The following is a 6820-nucleotide window of genomic DNA, read 5'->3' as shown; positions in this document are numbered from 1 at the left end:
GAAAAAGTTGTTGAAAAAATCGAGTTTCAGTCATTACATGCTAAATCGATCACTTTTTGACGTCACCATCAGTGACGAGAAATGAAAATTGGCGTCACAATGAGCTGGAAAAGGACGCGGTGTACCCCTGTTTCAGGTAGGCGAGTGGTCCGCTAATATGGTCGCTTATCTATCCCGCTGGTCTCAAAGCAATACCAGCAGACCTCGTAATGACCCCATTTATACCTGGAGAACTATATTAGTAACCATTCTTGGCCGTTCATATTTTTCAAAGAAAGAATAAAATATCATATCCGGAAATTGGGAAGGACGTGTTTATTCTGCAGTGTTACCAAAACAAAAAAATAATAGCAACAAAAAATAATGATAGATATAATGATCTCTTGATATATGAGTTGAAAATCGCTATCGTAGTCGATAGAACGACGCGTGAAAAAGAAATTCACGCGTCAAAGTCTATCGCCTCTTCCAGGCTCGAACGTCCCATTCTCCATGATACATTATATCGTCGTCACGGTTCGGTCGACGCACACAGCTTCAGATATACGAGCTACGAATGAGCGCGCGGTCGAGCGTAGAAAACGAACGAACTGCGCCCTACAGAATAAACGAGGAACTAAATTTCTGGTCTGTTTTACCTTGTTGACGTTTTTCGCGAATGAACAGTCAACGAAATCGTAGTTTTCAAATTACTTTTTCCTGGAAACTTGTACATCATCCCTTGGGTGCTAGTTTTGTTCTATCCGACCCAAAGAATGGTAGTCTGGTACCCATTTGGAGAAACTATTGGCAGAAATGTTTATATTACGAATAAATTGATGCAGGTGAGTCCGATCCGCCATTTTCTTGACGGTTGTTATACATAAATTTCAATATTTTATAATTTTTTGACGATTTGGATAATATAAGGACCAGACTACCATTCTTTAGGGCCTCCTGGACATGTCCCTCAAATTTTTTTACATTCTGTTTAGAAATGAGGACGTAATTTGAAAACTCGCGTCTAGGGATTTTTTTAGGGTCTGTCGGTAAAGTTTTCGACGCTCGCATCACCTTAACGAGTCTTCTTACATTGGTCTTGTTTCCTGTTGACACTCCTTGTTTTGACATGTTGCAAACCTCGCCTGTATGTACGTGTGCAATATCGTGTGAATTTAGCTGCAGGCTTGTAATCGCAAATGTTGAAAGAAATGTAATATGGCGACGATGCCATAAGAGTATGACTGCAGCATGTCTGCATTATGTTATATCAATGCTCATAAATTAGGAGCCAAAATTCAAAGGAATAAACAAACAATAGATAAGACATTGTAAAACTTTCAACACGGGTGATCGTGCTGGGAGAGAGTTGGAAATCCGGAGAAATAGGACTGTCACACTTGAAATTTCTAAGAAACTAATTTATTGCGGGCCGTATCTAATTCGTTACTCTTAACGAATATCATGTTGGTTCTTGAAACTGTCGAAGTCTCTTCGACATCCTGCTTATTTACAGAGGGTCGTAAATTCTTTTAAGGGTTGCCTTGACTCGCTAGCGCGAGACCTTTTATCTTCCATTTTCTCTGGATCCCACGCTTTCTCTTAGCACGTGTGCACGGAATCGTTCTCGAGTCTTAGCGGAGCACCACCATCTTCCACTCGCTCAAGGGTAGACCGAAGCCAGGGAGAGGGACCGCCTCCGGACAGGGATGGGCTCCTCCACCATTGGGCCAGGGATGATCCTGAGGGAGGATTCAGGATCCAGCGAGGAGGGGATGGCAGCCAACATCGATCGAAGATCTTCACCGTCAAGCTCAGAACGATTCAAAGCTTCAACCCGTCTTGATATAATTTTTTGAAAGGAAAATAAAGTTATACCAAAAATTATTTTCTTAAACGCAAGGTGTTTTGATTTATTAAAAGCCGCGCCGCGAGCAGAGTGCTTCAGCGCTCCACGGGCACCTTACCCACGTTCGGCATATCCTAAATATCCTTAGAACATTAAATCCACACGCAACAGACACATTAGGGTTGTAACGTGAAATGTTATCACGTGAATATGTTTAGAGTGGTGTGGCGACACTGCCATGGGAATATTTATCGATAGTCTATTGTATCGATATGTCTTCAATGTTCTTCGAGGACCTTTGTATCGGTGGTCATAAATTAAGAGCGAAATTCGAACATCGTCTGTGCGTACGTTTATATAAATAGACAAAGAGTAAATTGTAAACCCCTCGACGTGGGTGATCGAGCTGAGAGAAGGCCGGAAATCCAGAGAATGGAATAGTTCCACTTCGAAAGTTCTTAAAAGACTAATTTATGATAGACCATAGCCAATTCTTTGTTTCCGACCAAGTCACGAACGGTCCTTAAAAGCTACGAAGTTTTTTCCGATATCCTGTCTATTCATGCACTCTGAGAGGGTCGTAAATTTCTTCGAGAGTTGCTTTGGCAAGTACAAGGTCTTGTCGTTTACTAATTTCTCTGGGTCCCACGCTTTCTCGTAGCACATGTGCGCTGCAACGTTCTAGCGTCTTGGCGGAGCGCCTCCACTTCCACGCGCCTGAGGGTGGACCACAGCCAGGAGAAGGGGCCCACACGAGACGGGGTGGACTCCTCCACCATTGGACGAGGGATGATCCTGAGGGAGGATCCAGGATCCACCAAGGAAGGGGCATCGACCGACAACGCGCGAAGATCTCCGCCGCCAAGCGCAGAATCGTTAGAATGATTTTGTCACTCGTTACGGACAAGTCGTTCTCGCACAGAAGGGTCTAAGCCTTGATAACACAAAGTTAAAGTTCTGATTTAAATTGAAATCCAAAATATTAAAGTACTTTAAACAAAAATAATAGTTTATTATTTTGTATATCCGCGCCTTGAGAGCGAAGCGCTTCCGCGCTCCACGGGTTGTTACACCTGCACCTAAAATCCCTAAACATCCCTATTTTCCGCGACGGACACGCAACAGGGTTAAGGGTTAAGGTTATATCTCTGTAAATTTTGTCACCCAGCATCTCCATCTTTGTATGTGTCTACTCTATGGTTGATATAATCTATAACGGTTATATTATTGTTGGAATTCACTTCACTGTATCTTATTCTATTTTTTTGTGTGTTATATCACAGTATATTGTGCTGGTTATATTTGCGTACACATTACACTTTACACTTTACATTTACTTTATTTTCTTTTTCTTAATTTATAATTTCTTAATTTCTTCAGCTGTTTTGCTCGCGTTCAGTATTTATTCATTAATTACTGATTAATTAAGGTCAATGGATTTGATTTATTGATTTATCGTTCTTTCTGTAATGATGAATGGTTTTGTCTGTTTAAATGTCTATTTATAACTGATTGATACTGGTTTGGCTATAAAATATCAGTCTTGCTTATTTGTTGTTCAACTATACAGTAATGTGGTGTTTAATTTAGCTACGTAATTTATATTTGATTTGATTTTGTTGCTTTTATTCATTCTATCCTGATACTTCATTTGGTAATCAGTTTCTAGTTTTTAGTTTCTATTTGAACTACCAGTTAATGCTTGATTTGATTTTGTCGTTTTGGTTATCTATCTTGATACGTCATTCAATAATCGGTTCTTTTTGCATTTGCATTGACATGATCATTTATCATTTACTATTTATAATTTAGCTTATAATCTACTTTGATTAAGAAATAGAGGGGTAAACTTTACCTCAGGGGCCCAAAAATTATGGCCTTTTTTTTCTATCTTCTTGAAGTATTTAACGAGTAGAATCTAAAAATCCTAGTTTTAAGGCGCGGAATCCATCGGTTCAGAAGTTATACGTGTGTAAAAGTGAGCGTTTTTAGCGTATTTGACAGGTTATTCCCCGCATCCAATCCTTTGCCGACCACCAGTTGGACTCTATTCGTTGGGTGTGAGTACCATCAGTTCCTATCAAATCCGAGGGGATATTGTTTATAAAAAAAAAACTAACCTTAGGTATACCGGGTTTAGGCCGCCACTTAAGTACATAATTCTGTTTTACCGACGGCGACTCCACTCATTGGACGACACCAGGTTACAAGTCAATATGGCGTCGAAGTAACATGTAAAATATGCTAAAAACGTTCAGTTTTACACACGTATAACTTCTGAACCGATGGATTCCGCGCCTTAAAACTAGGATTTTTAGATTCTACTCGTTAAATACTTCAAGAAGATAGAAAAAAAGGGCCATAATTTTTGGGCCCCTGAGTTAAAGTTCAGCCTTTTATTTTATTATTTTTCATTTTCTTTACATTACATTACATTATACTACATTGCATTACATTGCATTACACTGCATTACATTACATTCTTTTACATTATGTTGTTGGTTACGGCTTTCACTTTATACTTTGTGCCTTATTATTTATCTCATTCTTCTTTAATATCTTTAATTAATTACTTCACTGTTCTGTCGCTCATTCTTTCATTCATTCTTAATCAAATTGAATTAAAATAATTGATATGATTTAGCTTATTTTGATATTCATGATGGTACAAAGTGTTGTAGATGATATTAATATTAATATGTTTATATATTTATGGTTGCTTCCATTCAGTTATTTTATATTTTATTTTATTGTGCACGTTATCACTGTTATCGCTACTTATTTTATTTCATTATCGCCTTTTGACTTCTTGATTCTTAATTTGTCGCCTGCATATCCTTAGATATTCATTGTACATTTTCATATTCTTCTTTGATATTTTTTAATTCAATTTATTCATGACGTCTTTCTCTGGTAATGGTATAGCTCTCTCATGATGGTGTGACGGTGTGCTGTTTCTGTAGAATTTAATATTCATGTCATCAGGATGGGCTATTCCTGTTATTTTATGGTATGTTATTGCAATTACCTTACCTTGTTTCCTTTCCTTCTTCTTTTCTTTCCTTCCTTTTGAGTTGCAATTTAGCTATCTTAATTGATAATCTGTTCCTTTCAACTAGTCCTTGCATGCTGGTTTTGACACTTTGTGGCTCTGACACATTAGGGTTATGTCTCTGTAAATAACTTGTCATCCGTCACCACATCTCTGAATTTGACCTTTCTATGGCTTATTCTACTTTACCTTACTCATACTTGCTGATATTCTGTTGTTTCTCTTTTCCTTTATTCATTCATTCATTCATTAATGTTTTCTTGAATTGTTAGTTTACTTTCCTTCTTTGTACTGTTTGAGTTTTGTGAAACTTGTAATTCTCTACAATGCCCTGTGTTTGTTGGCATGGTGTGAAGTTTCTGCGGTTTCAATGATTGCTTCTATGAATGTTTCAATACTGCAGTCGACCGGCTATGCTTTATTATAAGGTGCGCTTTTTGTCACTCTCATGGCTTTTATGCATGTTTGCGACCGGTCTCATTGTAGAGATCACACAATTTATTCAATTTAGTCTGCGTTAACTTATATTCAGCTATATTTATATTGCTGCATTATAACATTATTTGCATTATTGGCAACTTCCCTTATAGATGTAATATTTTGTTTATTTTGTTTGTTATTGGTAATTACCAAATTACTAAGATTGAGTGAATAAAGTTGGCTAAATAAATTTATTTCTTATTATTAATTGATGATATGCTATTTCAATGGAACGCATGATTTTGTTTGGTTAGTTACATTTGGACGTTTTGCCTTGTTCATTGCATTATTTTATTTATTTTGCTTATTATGCTGGGTTTACATTTTTCCCGGATATTATTGCTTTGCCTTCGTATCGTATTTTATTTTATTTTATTTATAAATTGAATTAATTGGTTGATTCAACCTTCTTGGTGGTCCTGCATAATGCATGTATTTATAATTATAAGTATAATTATGGTCCGATCGACTATAAGTATTGTTTTATATTCATTTATTTTCATTATTCATTTATTAGTTTCATGTGTTTACCTGCCGTGTCGATGTAATTTGTAGGTGTTGTCTGCAAACGGTACGGCAGTATAATGTTTAAATTTTGCGATTTATTTTGTTGACCGCGTTTGTCATGTTATTTACTATATCAGGCATTATGTCGGGCTCACATTTCATATTGTCTTTCTATTAGACGCCTTGTTGCCTTGATTCGATTTTGGTTTCATTTATTTCATTTATTAATTAATATTATTTGACTGTGTGTTGTTTGATGTTTGATTGGTTCCACGGGATTTTCCTGACTATATGTGTTTGATATTGATTTTGCTCTGGTTAGGGGTCTTATTTTATTTATTTATTCGGCCTCTCGTTCCTTGGCGGTTGTTTTCCTTTATCTGCGTTGGTTTTTGTATAATTTGCTTCTCTGCGACGTGATAATGCAGTAACGCAGTGCGTCCTACAATCTGCGCAATCTGCGGGGCTTATTCGGGTTGATTTTATTTTCCTAATGTAGACTTTATTCGTCAACGGTTAAATCGTGAATGATCTGTTTTACAACATCTTTTGTTAATATCATTCGTTGTCATGAATCCGCAGGGACAGTCATATTAATATAGTGGCCCTCGCACCACTCTTACACTTGGCCATCCTGACAGTTAAGCGTCCCGATTAACCATTATAATAACAAACATAATTGTTACAACACAATACAATTAAATTAAACATAAATTAAATATATAAATAATTAAGCAGGTAGCCAATGCCGTATATATGAAGCCTCCCAAGTGCCTTGGTACGGCATTTGTGAAGTTTGATGTCCCGGAATATCTTCAATAACATAACGATAATTTCTAAGAACTTTCGATATTACGTAAGGGCCTTTAAACCGTGGCGTTAATTTATGACATATACCAGGTGTACAATCAAAATTTCGAATCATTACTTTATCGCCCTTTTCATACTTTGTA

Source organism: Osmia lignaria, unplaced genomic scaffold, assembly GCF_051020975.1.
Source record: "Osmia lignaria lignaria isolate PbOS001 unplaced genomic scaffold, iyOsmLign1 scaffold0013, whole genome shotgun sequence".
Classification (NCBI taxonomy): Eukaryota; Metazoa; Arthropoda; class Insecta; order Hymenoptera; family Megachilidae; genus Osmia; species Osmia lignaria.
This window is presented reverse-complemented; position numbering follows the sequence as displayed.